Source organism: Magnolia sinica, chromosome 17 (genome assembly GCF_029962835.1).
Source record: "Magnolia sinica isolate HGM2019 chromosome 17, MsV1, whole genome shotgun sequence".
Lineage (NCBI taxonomy): Eukaryota > Viridiplantae > Streptophyta > Magnoliopsida > Magnoliales > Magnoliaceae > Magnolia > Magnolia sinica.
The window spans coordinates 6084046-6097466 of record NC_080589.1 but is presented as its reverse complement, the minus strand read 5'-3'; positions in this window follow the sequence as shown (position 1 = coordinate 6097466).

Genomic DNA, 13421 nt, shown 5'->3' with positions numbered 1-13421 from the left:
GTGGACATCTCAGTTCCCACTATTTCGTTTGGTATGGCCCACTTGAGTTTTGGACGGATGTCAATGGGCAAACCTGAGCTAAGCAAAATCAAATTTTTAAATAAGCCCGGCTTGAGAGCTAGCCCAAACCGTTCAAAATCTGGGCCACCCTCATTAACGGCCCTAATTACATGTTCCATAACTTTTGTTTTCCCTTTGATTTTTGGAATGATTCATAGTTACCAGTGATCCATTTATATAAATGGGTTTCTTGTCATTATGTTTTTGAAATTATTTAAGAAAATAAATATGTAATATGTAATTATTATAATTAATTTGCTAAAATAATTTAAGAAATAAAATAAATATGTTCTCAACTGTTTATTTTAGTGGGACCCACCTAAGTGAGATTTTGTAAAAAAGATCTAACATGTCTGCCACACCAGATGCATGTATACATCACGGTGGACTCCACGAAACTTGAAACTCAGAACACACATCAATGGCCCCCATCTGATCGGAGGATCCTATCCATCCAAGCGATGACTAGGGAAATAGATGATTTGTATTGATCATGCAAGAAATGATATGATTATTAATTTGCATCGTCCATTCTGTTGGTGGCATTGATATCCCATCTCTATGAAGAAATAATATCGATCCAACGGTCATTATTCTTTATCCTTTCTTTCACAAGCTAGTGTGAACCAAAAGATGTCATCCACACGTGTGAGGGAGCTCTGCTTGCCCATCTATCGTGATGATGTGGAACACGTGTACTAAATTTAAGCTTTTCATGATGGCCACCGTTAGATTTTCGGGCCTAAAATCAGCCCATTTCACAACTTACAAAAGAACCAGAATAGTGTAAGCCCATCTCCCCATAGCAATCACTTGGTCAGGTGATTTATTGTTGGGATCTTCCATCTTGTTGCCCTTACAATGGATGGACGGACATGATTGAAAATATTTGTAGATCACAAAAGTTATATTTAATAAATTAAAAAAAAAAAAAAAAAAAAAAAAAAAAAAAAAAAAAGAGTTTCAAAGGTCGAATAAGGTGATGAAGGGAGCGGACTAGGTGCACCCTGGCCTCACCCAAGATGGTGCAGCCCTTAGGGTGGGGCCCACCTTGATGTATGTGTTATATATCCACACTGTACATCCGTTTATCTTTTAAAAAAAAAAGAAAAATTTAAATCGTTTCAGGGCATTAGCCCAAAACTGAAGCAGATTCAAACCTCAGGGACGCACCATTAAAAACACCCTAGGGCCTATGGTAATGTTTCCATAATGGTTATTTGCTCTCTTTCACACAAACTTGGATGAAGGGTAAAAAAAAAAAAAAAGATAACACCTTGATCTAAAACTTGTGTGGCTCACTAGAAGTTTTTAATGATCAATAACCAATGTTTCCTAGGGTATGGTCCACTTGAGATTTGGATCTGCTTTTTTTTATTTTAACCCATGTCTTAAAATTATACGAAGTAACTGATGGATGGCACGGATATACAATGCATACATCAAGGTTTGGACCCAAGGTAAGGGTTGCACCGTCTTGAGTGAGCTGGGGCACACCAAATCCACTCCCAGGGATGAAAGGGCACACTTCAAGGCCAGTTAGGATCGACGCACCAACCTGCCAATTGCTTATCACAAGTAATGATATCAACAGGTTTTTTTTTTTTTTTTTTTTTTTTAGACGTTGGATGTTGAGATCGATCTTAGGCTGAAATGGACCTAACTTAAGCTGATGTAAATGATGGACAGACATAATGTCACATATATATCATGGTTGATCCCATGAAGTTGATAGTGCACCATTGATACTCTGGCGTATGATGCTTGATGCACAGGTACTTAAAATTTGTAAATACGGTGATGTCCACCTGCTGTCCAACCCATTCAAAAGATGAGTCTTACACGTATGAAGAGAAAAATCTAAGCATAATCCTGACCCGAAACTAATGTAGGCTAGGTAAATATTTTGATAGTGCAATGCCATGCTGCTTTTCTATGTGGTTTTGCCACTTGAGTTTAGATCAGCATGATTTTTCAGATGGAGCCACAAAATGACATGGCGCGAATGCTTGATAGACCGAATGCGAGTAAATACGACGGTAGGCTAGATTCACTTAGATTCAAGGTTTCTATTAAGGGAGTTTCATCAGTTTAGTCAACTCATGTTTGGATGTAATAAAGCCTAGCTTGAAGTTATTTCTATCTAATGCTATTGAACTATCCAACTACAAAGTAATTATCCTTCTTGCTTTCCAATCAAACATGCAAACAAATGCATACGCATACACGCAATTCTTTTCTATTAACTTTCGTAGCTTGAACTTTATATAAGACAATATTAATATATATAAAACTCTTATATATCTAGCAACTTTCCTAATATAACTTAGACTTTATTTAAGGATTCTCTTCATATGTCTAGAGATTAATATTGACAACTAATTAAGTATATTTAAAAGATCTTGACATGTGACATTTGGGCATTCTAACAATAAACCCTCTCTGAATGGCAACTTGTTCTCAAGTTGCAAAAGCTAGAAAATGAACAATAAAGTGGCTGTACATCTCCCACATGGTGGTTTATCGTATTACACAAGGTTCTCATTAATGAATTGATTCTTATATTTGAAAATTCCTAAATCAAGTATTTTATTGGAGGAACACCTAAATAGCACCAAAATCAAAATTGTAGCAAGAAAAGGGAGAGAAGGAGAGGAGATCTCGACTTGGGTGGACTCCACTTAAATCATCGAGCCTCATTTTTACATCTCAAGACTATGTTTAGTGTGGCATCTAATGGTTGGAGTGTATTCAATATAATAATCACGGGCCCAATAAAAATCAAGAGTGGACGTCTCTCTCCCAACCGTTTCTATTGGTGTGGCCCACTTGAATCACAAGTCAACCTAACTTTTTGGATCTAGGCCTAAAATGGGATTACACATTTAATAGTTGGTTTGAATCTCGTACACACATCATGGTGGATCCCACAAAAAATCAAAGCTTTGGCATGACATTCTCAGGGAAAAGTTATTCCCTCAAAAGTTGTTTTTTGTCTAAGTTATAGGACCAAATGTTATATTACACCTATACGATAACTTGTAGAGTGCATGTAACTTCCAGCCCTTCCAGTAAGTTGACCCCACAGTGAGGATCACCTAGTGCAATGCTCCATCCTGTCTACACATCAATTGGGAAATTACCGGAGTTTGGTAAATAGCAAAACACAAGTGGAGTCCACTCAATGTGTTATTACTGAGTTTTTCAAAATGCGATGATCATGACTGTCAACCTATTACATGGGTTATCTGTTGCATATAGGAAGTTATCTCTGGTTGGAACTTAACCTATGCTTCATGTTGGACCTTAGACCTCATTTTTTCTAGCCTTGATTTTTATGAGGTCCATGGCGATGTGCATGTAAGATCCATGCTGACCATTAGATGTGTATTTCCATTTTAGGCACCAAAAAATCAGGGTGACATGTGATTTAAGTGGGTCACAACAGGGTCAAAACAGTGGAAACTATTCGGACAAAGATGCCCATCCTTATATTCTACAGGGTGTCCCGTGATTATGATATTAAATTTACTCTAACTATTAGATGTCACACTAAAACATAGTGTTGAGCCTAAAAAATGAGACTCATTAGTGATTTAGGTGGGACGCACGAAGGAAAATAGTTTGGAGGGTGAGCTTTGACCTAGGGCTGTACACGAACTAAGTTAGCTCGGTTAGCTAGCTTGACTTGACTCGACTCGAAAAAGCTCAATTCGACTCGGTTCGAAACTAAGTTCAAGCCGAGTTGAGCTAATTTTTTAAGCTCAAAAAAATTCTGAACCAAGTTCGAGCTTGGCCGAGCTCGACTCGACTTGGATCGAACCCCAACTCAATTCGAACTCGGATCGAACCAGTTCGATGACTTGGTTACTTTGATATTGACGTTGCTCAGCAAGTATTTGAAGAAATGACTCAACAAAGTGTCGGCTAGTGGCAAGGAAGGTATGTATATGAAACAAATACTTTTTTTTTCTTGATTTTGATGTTGCCTACAAGGTTTTCGATGAAATAGTTTCATACCTTTTTTTTCTTGATTTTGATGTTGCCTACAAGGTGTTTGATGAAATACCTGTAAACAGTTGCTGCTGTTTTGCATACAATAAGAAATTGAAATTAAGTGCACTCCATGTGTTTGTGAAAATGCCACATAGGCTCAATCTTAGCTCGAATTCAGTTTGAACTGGCCCAAGCTGCGAACCGAATCGAGCCGAGCTGGCCAGTCAGGGTCGAGGACCAAGCCAAGCCGAGTTGAGTTGTGCCAAGCTCGACTCAGTTCAACTCATATACACCTCTATATATACATTGTTTTTAATTGTATGGTCTACCTCAATTTAAGATAAAGCTGATTTTTGAATACCGAGACTAACATGAGGATTGAACTCCGACCATTAAACTGCATGGGCCTGCAGAAGTTAAGGATCAAGATGATATTTGTGGTTTCCCTTCATCCTGGTGGCAATCACCTTATGACCGGATCGGATGGCATATAAACATCAAGGCCAGCCATAGGAAAGTTTCGGTGGTGAGCATTTCCATCCCCTTTCTAACGGTGTGACACACTTGAGTCTTGGACCCGTCTCATTTTTTGGGCTCTTGTTCTAACGGTAGTATTGAGAAAGCATATGTGTAAGACTTCTGCAGAAAAATGGAGGGTCAGAAAGAAACGACTTCAACATGCACGTGTTTCCCACCTGATGAGTGCACCAGCCTGACTTTCCCTGACTAATGAATGTCTGAGATATCATAGAAGTGTGCTTTGTTGGCACATCGCTCTCCAACTGATGAATGTCCTGATATCACACACGTGTGTTATTTGGCACATATGCACCTAAGCCCCCATCTTAATCTCCCTCACACGTTCCGTTTGCATTTATGGTGGACAGAATTATAAAACAATTTCATCCAAAAAAGAAAAAACTTAGATGATGATGAAAAACATGGTATTGAAGCATGAGAATAACATTCCAATTGTTGTGTGGCCCACTACCAATATCCCTTCCTTTTTATCAAGACTTTTTGCTTGCATGATCCAACATTTCATATCATCTGAACCATTAAAGCTTGTAAACTGATGTGAACCACTTAATTCAATGTTGGTTCCCTTTCTCGAAGCACCGTCGATGAACGTGATGAGGATAACTACTCCGAATCCACGGAGCTTCTCTGGACTCCTCACGAGGAAAGAAAGCACGAGGAAAGAAAGCAGAAAATAGAAATAAATTCTAAGAAATTCGAAATTGATTAATTGATGAATAAAAACGAGTTCACAACCCTTTAAATAGGGGTACCAAGCAATGAGAAAGAAATTAGAATCAAACTACAACTCAAACTCCTAGAATCTGCGACTTACTATAAATAGTAAACTTACTATTTATAGACAGTCGTGACGTGACATCTACTAGTGCGCAAGGTTTTCGGCCAAAAATAGTAAGTGTCCTATTTGGCTTCACCAAACCGTTCTCCTAATTATTCTAAGCTCTTTTCACGTTGGGCGCAACTCCTAAAGCCCGACGGATGAAGAGTTATAATCAAACTAAAACTTACTATTTATAGTAAAAACGAAATTAAAATAGGGAAACGACCGTCGATCCAGAGGTATTTTGCAAATCCGGCTTGCGCAACCAGCGTAGCTGGGTTGGTTGGCTAAAGTAGCTCGTTCTACCCCAAAGTTATATATTTTACGCCTGATAACTCATTCCGGATTGTGAGATACGCCCGATCTAAGGTCCGACGGCCGGATCACTTCTGTTGTCGACCGGGCCTTTTTTAATCCATCTTGGTCATGTAACTGTCCGCGACTCGCTCTACATCAGTCTCCTCCACTTCAAAAGAACTCGTCCTTGAGTTCTCGTCATGCTCTGGTTCATGATACTCGGTCAGGTCCGCGATGTTGAAAGTCTGTGAGATTGCCATGTCATCTGGAAGATCAACAACATAAGCGTTGTCATTGATCTTTCGGATGATTGGTACCGGTCCAATCTTCTTATTTTTTAACTTGTTGTACGTCCCGGTCGAAAATCTCTCTTTGCGCAGATGGACCATAACGCGGTCGCCCACCTCGAACACTTTTTGTCGCCGATGCTTGTCCGCTTGTTCCTTGTACTTCTCGTTCGAGGCATGTAGCTTGGTCTGCACTTCTGCATGGATGCCCATGATCTTGTCTGCCATATGTTCTGCTGCAATGCTCGTGCCTGGGTGCTTGGGCAGAGGGACCAAGTCAAGTGTGTGGCGAGGCACTCGTCCGTAGATAATCTGGAACGGTGATCTCCCTGTCGAGCGGTTCACTATGTTGTTGAATGCAAACTATGTCACGCCCCAAACCCGGAAATCGGATTCACAGGAATCCCGATTGCCGAATCTGGTGCCGACAGCCTCCATAATACCCCATTCTCGGCTCCTAGCGTTCATACGCCGGATTCCGATCCTGGGATCTTATAAGGAGGATTTTTTTTTTATATATACAATATACATTTAATTTGTAATAAGCATAACCACAAGATTACCCAATTCACAAAGGCAACATCACCATCATATATCCACTAATATAATCATTTGAGTACAATGCTGAAAGGAAAATACATCAATAAAAAATCAAGCTCCAGAAGACCGCTGCACGCTCCAAGCTCAACACTGTTGTAACCTAACATCACCTGCACGCATCTATCGTGCATAAGCTTATAGAAAGCTTAGAGGGTGGTGTAAGTGTGTGTACAAGATAAGTGCCTAGTATTCCATATCAGAGTAATCAAATTAAGCGGAAGTACTGATAAACCCATGGATCATACGATATCAGGGTACATAACACAGATCAACTATGCATATAAGGAATTAAAACGAGCCAAATATTAGATGCCGAGGATGCAATGTCATAAATCACACAATATCGAAAGTACTTGTAATCCATAAATTGTATAATGTCGAAATAAGCAGAGATATTGACAAGAGCATGAATTGTCATAGTAAACAGAATATCGACATGATCACAAACATACGATAACAGAGTAAGCGAAAATACGGACAAGTCCATGAGTCAATCAATGTCAAAATATGCAATGTAGAACAACTATACAAGTGAGGAATCATAGATAGCCAAATATCAGACGTAGAGGTTGCAATACAATATACATTTCTGATGAGTAACACAAATAGCATCAGTCGTACCTAAACCATATAAATGCAGGGACACAATAACCCAAAATGTCATATGCCGCGAATGTCATGCAATATGCGGTGCGAATGGAATGACCATACTGGAGTGTGAAGTCGGGATGATGGTACGTAGTATCGCAGGCTATGGGGTCCATCACAAGGGACTTCTATCCAAACCAGTCCCATACCTAAATTTGGATAGTTAGACTCAATGTGGTAAACTCCTATCTCAGGTTAGTCGCGCGCCCCAAGCGAAATCCTGGCCATTGTGAAAGCACACGTAACAAATAGTTGCGCACCACCAATCCGAGTGGATAGTGAATGAATAAATGCATGAATGAGTATGCAACTCCTACTCACTAAATCCACATATCAATACAGTTCATCTCTAGGATCATCACCGGGGTTTAGTACACTCCAAATGGCATTGTCGCTCTCCCAGCCGCACAGTCCAAGTGAGCGTAAGAAATCTCACTATCCACTTTGCCAATAGTCTGCCAATACCTATCCGGCACGTCGATAGTGGACCCATTCACGAGCTGGTCAAACTCAGCCTAGTATTGCCCCTACCCTCGGGCGAGTAAGGCCACACCCCCTCCCAACCGACCACGATACAGTGGGAGACGTGACCTACTAGTATACGGCCCTCATGCGCTTATATATCCACTCAGTCTCGACGTTGGGCGTCTCCTGGCCACGGAGGTTTAGGAATTTTCACCCAGGGACATCTATGGCGCACGTATGCTAGAACCAAACATTTTCAGTGTCCCATTTGGCCATTCACGATATGCCTGTGGAGGCTACGGCCCTAATGTTGCTAGGGATGCATGAGTCATACAATCTAGTTATGCATCAATCCTGCCCATACCACATGCTCATGTGAGATAACCTCCACCTATCAGGGAGTCTCATAACAACATGCTCAATGACATATGCAATGATCAACCACCTCTCATAACAAACATGCAGATGATGCGTATGGGCATGTATCATGATGTTATGCCGTCACATACTCATAACCGGTATCCACAACCAGCATCGATAATCAACATTGCCCCCAAGGAATGGCCTACATAGAGTCAAACATATAATGGGCCCACGGGCTCACACAAGGGCCTAATATACAACACAATGGGTCTTACTCAAGGGCCACATATACACAACAGGTGGACCCTGCTCATGAGACTAATACATATCACAATGGGCCTTGCCCATGGGCCATGAATACATCACAATGGGCCTTGCCCATGGGCCTCAAATATAGGACATGTGGGCCCTACACATGGGTCTTGAATACATCAAATGGACCATGTATCATAGGCTTAATACATATCACAATGGCCCTCAACTACGGGTCACATATACATCATATAGGTCTCGACAAATCGACACTGATAATCTACATCGATAATTAGCACCGACAATCAGCATCGATAATCAACACCGACGACCAGTCATATAGACAAGACTGGGTCCATAGATGAACATTTGATCAACCATAATATAAAGATCAGCCCTCGGCCGTGGTTATATCAAATCTGGTAGCATGGAGCCATCCGTCCATGGTAAATGGGGCCCACTTATTTGGGTTAACCCACTAAGAGAATGATGAGAATGGGCCTGATAAGGCCTAAGGAAGGGTCACAATGTGGACATCCAACCATCACTGCCCAGCAATGTGGACATTTAACCAACATTGCTCCCAAGGAGTGGTCCACATAGAGTCAAACATAAGATGGGCCCAAATATCCAACAAGTGGGCCTCAAACAGTCATCACAGGTGGGCCTTACACATACAGTACGTGGACCTACACATCATGGTGGGTCGATACATTGGGCCGCACCATTGGACCTAATATACACATCACGGTGGGTCGCATCATTGGGCCACACCAATGGGCCTCAATTCAACAAGTGGGCCGCATCAATGAGCCAGAAATACATCTCAATGGGCCTCATCACAAGAGTAGGAATATTTCACAATGGCCTCATTAAATGGGTCGGAAACACATCTCAATGGGCCACGACGTATGGGCCGAGTATATATCACAATGGGCCACGACCTATGGGCCGCAACCCGTGGGCCTCAAATACAAGTGGGCCACATTGATGGGGCCCATATATAAACCTCAGGTGGGCTCTGCTCATGGGCTTCAAATATGTGGGCCCTACCCATGGGTATTATACACATCAAATGGGTCACGCGTCATGGGCCCAATACATGTCACAATAGGCCTTGCATCAATGGGCCGCCCTAATGGGCCTTGTACACATCAAGTGGGTTGTATCAAATAGGCAGCACTAATGGGCCTCGACCCATGGGCCTTGATATATATATCATAATGGGGTGCCTGCCCTGGATGGCGTGGATAAAGATACATCAAAGTGGGCCTGACAAATGGGCCACAACATACATCAAAGTAGGCCTCATAACATGGTCATACATACATCAAATTGGCTACATCAATGGGCCCCATGTATGTCAAATGGGCCACACTCAATATAAGTGGTGATAATGATTTCCACTACTAAAATTTTCAAGGTTCGCCATAACATTTATTTCCCATCTAATCTAATCATAAGGTCCGTTCGATCCTCACCGTGCACTATGGTCCACTTGATAAGTAAATCTGACTTATTTTCGTCCCAAACCTAAAAAAAGGATCATTTTCCAAAAATGGTTGGACGGTTGGATGAAACACATGCATCATAGTGGGTCCCAAAGGGATGGAAGGAATAGATAAGTCACATGTTCCATGATGGAGGTCCACAGTTGTGGACACAACACATACATAAATAGGTCTTAAGTAAGACCCACCAAAATGTTTATTTTCTACCCAACCTAGGGCCCAACATACTGTCCATCCAAAATGAGGCCAACATGATGTTTATCTTCCATCCAAACTAGTCATAGGGTCACATGGGCCTAGGGCCCACTGTAATATTTATTTATCATCCAACCTGGGCCACTATAATATCTATTTGCATCCAACCTGTTGATAAGGTCTTATAGACCTGGGGCCCACTACAATATTTAATTTTTTTTCTTCCAACCTGTTGATGGGGTCACACGATCATGTAACCCACTGCAATATTTACTTGCATCCAATCTGTTGATAAAGTTACATGGGCCAGGGGCCCACTGCAATATTTACTTGCCATACAACCGGTTTATAAGGTCAGGTCACGTGGACTGAGCCACTGTAATGTTTATTTGTCCACCCAACTTTTGGTACGGGTATGTGGTCCTGGGGTCCACCGTGATGTAGTTCACAAATCCAACCCATTCATTGCGTGTGTCCCACCAATTTAAGGGTCCAAACCGAGTTTCAGGTGGATCCAAGCTGCATGTGGATCCCAGCGGTTGATTCCATGTGGCTTGGCATACCACCGCATGAAAGGTGATGGTGTGGGCCACTGAGAACTTTTTATGACTTATTTTTGGAATCAATGCATCATAAAAGGGGACTTATTAGATGAATGTCATGGATGTAGAACATACATCATGGTAGGGTCCACAATTGGGGCTAAGGGGGCCTCCCTGTTTAACGTTGGACGTCCAGGAGTCTGGATGTCAAGGTATACATGTATATTTTTTTTATTTTATATATTTTTTTATTTTTTCCTAGGTGGGACCCATATTAACTAGATCTACTCCGTCCATTATATGTGTCCCATAAAATTAGAGGTCTAAACCAAGTCTCAATCACATCCAAAACTCAGGTAGGCCCCACCAAATGATTTTATATGTTTAGGCATGTTTTCATGTGATTTTAGATGGTGTGTCCCGCCTGAGTCTCTTATAAGGCTGATTTTTGGAATGGACACATATTTTGTAGGGACCCATCAAATGCACGGTGTTGATGGTCGACACGCATCACGGTGGGGCCCACAGCTGGAGCCGTGAGATCCAGCTCGCTGGCCGTCCGCCAGTCGCAGGCAGCGTCTGCTGCGTTCTGACAGCAGCAACGCTGCTGCTGCATGTGGTGTTTTTTTCAAAGTTTTTCTACGGTTTTTAGTAGGTGGGGCCCACCTAAGATAAATCCGATCCAGCCATTGAATTTCATAGCTCGAGACAGACTAATCGAGTCTAATATGCAGCGTGTTGTGGTGGATAAAAGCATCAAGGCGAGTTTTAATGGTTAACCTCACTATTCCCTATGGTATGGCCCGCTCGATTATCGGATTAACTCCATTTTCTGGTTTAACGCCTAAAATGATCTGGGGAGTGGGGTTGACGGTGTGGATTAGACCGATACATCAAGGTGGGGCCTGCATGGGCAACCCTTCCCAAAGGCCTTAAAATCTCTTCTTCTTTTTTTTTTTGCCGCTGTGTGAAGCACGTCCAGTGTCCTTCCTAGGGAAGTACAACAATAGGGGTAGGTGGGTCCCACGATCAAGCGATCAACGACCTAGATAATGCACGGGCCGGATCTCATAATCTGAGCATCGCATTGACGCACGAGACGCATCGTCGAAACCGCGGCGATGCCGTGGTCGCAATGACATAGGTCTCGTTTTGAGTCGGCTTGGATTTACAGGATGTGACTCAAGAGCATGCGCCAATGCTATCTACGCATCGCGGGTCGTCGGAATTCGACTGAGAGGACCAAGGAAGTTTATGGATTGGTACGGGCTAGGATACGGGTCTTACATTCTTCTTTTAAAAAGTCTCCAAATCCAACTTCATTACAAGCCTATTTGGTTTCCATGGTTCACAACTTCGGTCTGCCCATCAGTTTGTGGGTGGTAAGCACTGTTGAATTGAAGTCATGTGTCGAATCGATTCCACAAAGTCCGCCAAAAGTGGTTAATAAACTTCGTATCATGATCAGAAGTAATGGTCTTGGGGACCCTGCGTAGCCGTACGACCTCCCTAAAAATAGATTCATCATGTGTGTTGCATCGAGGGTCTTCTTACATGGGATAAAGTGCGCCATCTTGGAGAAACGATCTACCACCACGAACACCGAATCCATGTTGCGTTGTGTTCGTGGGAGACCAAGCACGAAGTCCATAAATAAATCCTCCCAAGGACCGTTAGGCACAGGTAACGGGGTGTAGATGTCCATATTCTGAGATTGCCCCTTGGAGGTCTGACAAACATGACAACGTTGTACGGCTTTTCCCACTTCACATACCAATTACAACTAGTAATACCACTCTTCCACAAGAGTTCACGTCTTGTCTTGCTCAAGGTGTCCAACAAGGCCACCTCTATGTAGCTCCTGAATAATCTGCTCTCTTAGAGAACTTTGGGGGATGCACAATCAATTCTCTTTGAAGAGGAAACCGTCCTGTATATGAATGTCATTAGGGTGACCTTCTTGGCACTTTATCTAAGAATCTTTGAAGTCCTCATCCTCGGCATACAGCTCCTTAAGACAGTAGAAGACGACCACCTCGTGCTATAGTAACAAGTAGTGATACACGATGGCTAAGTGCATCAGCCACCTTGTTCTGCTGCCCTAACTTGTGCTTCAGAACGAATGCGAATTCCTATAAAAATGCAACCCATCTAGCATGCACACAATTCACGTTAGTTTAACTATTAATAAACTTTAATACTTGATGGTCAGTGTACAGAACAAACTCTCTTTAAAATAGATAATGCCGCCAATGTCGCAATGCCTGAACAACTGCGTTCAACTCAAGCTCATAAGTCGACCACTTCTTTCGGGCCTCGCTTCTTACCGTAGAAGGCTACCGGCCTGCCTTTTTGTAGTAATACTCTTCCAATTCCGACGTATGAAGCGTCACACTCAACCTTAAACAATTTGTCGAAATTAGGAAGCAAAAAGACCTGTATTGTAGACAAACGATGCTTGATCTCATGAAAGCTCTTGTCAGCTTTATCGGTCTACTGGAATGGTCCTTTTTTCATGCAATCTGTTATAGGCGCGACTATGGTACTAAAATCTCGCACAAATCGACGATAGAAAGTCGCCAACCCGTGAAAACCCATCACCTCATGAATGTTTATCGGGATCGGCCATTTCCTAATAGCTCGCACATTTTCATCATCCACACGAATACCTATGGACGTTATAACAAATCGTAGAAACAACAGGCTGTCAATTAAAAAACTACACTTCTTCAAGTTGAGGTACAACTTGTTAATTTGTAGGACTTGTAACACCTGCTTGAGATATTTCTTGTGCTCCACCTCATCCTGACTATATATCAATATATCATCAAAATATACTACCACA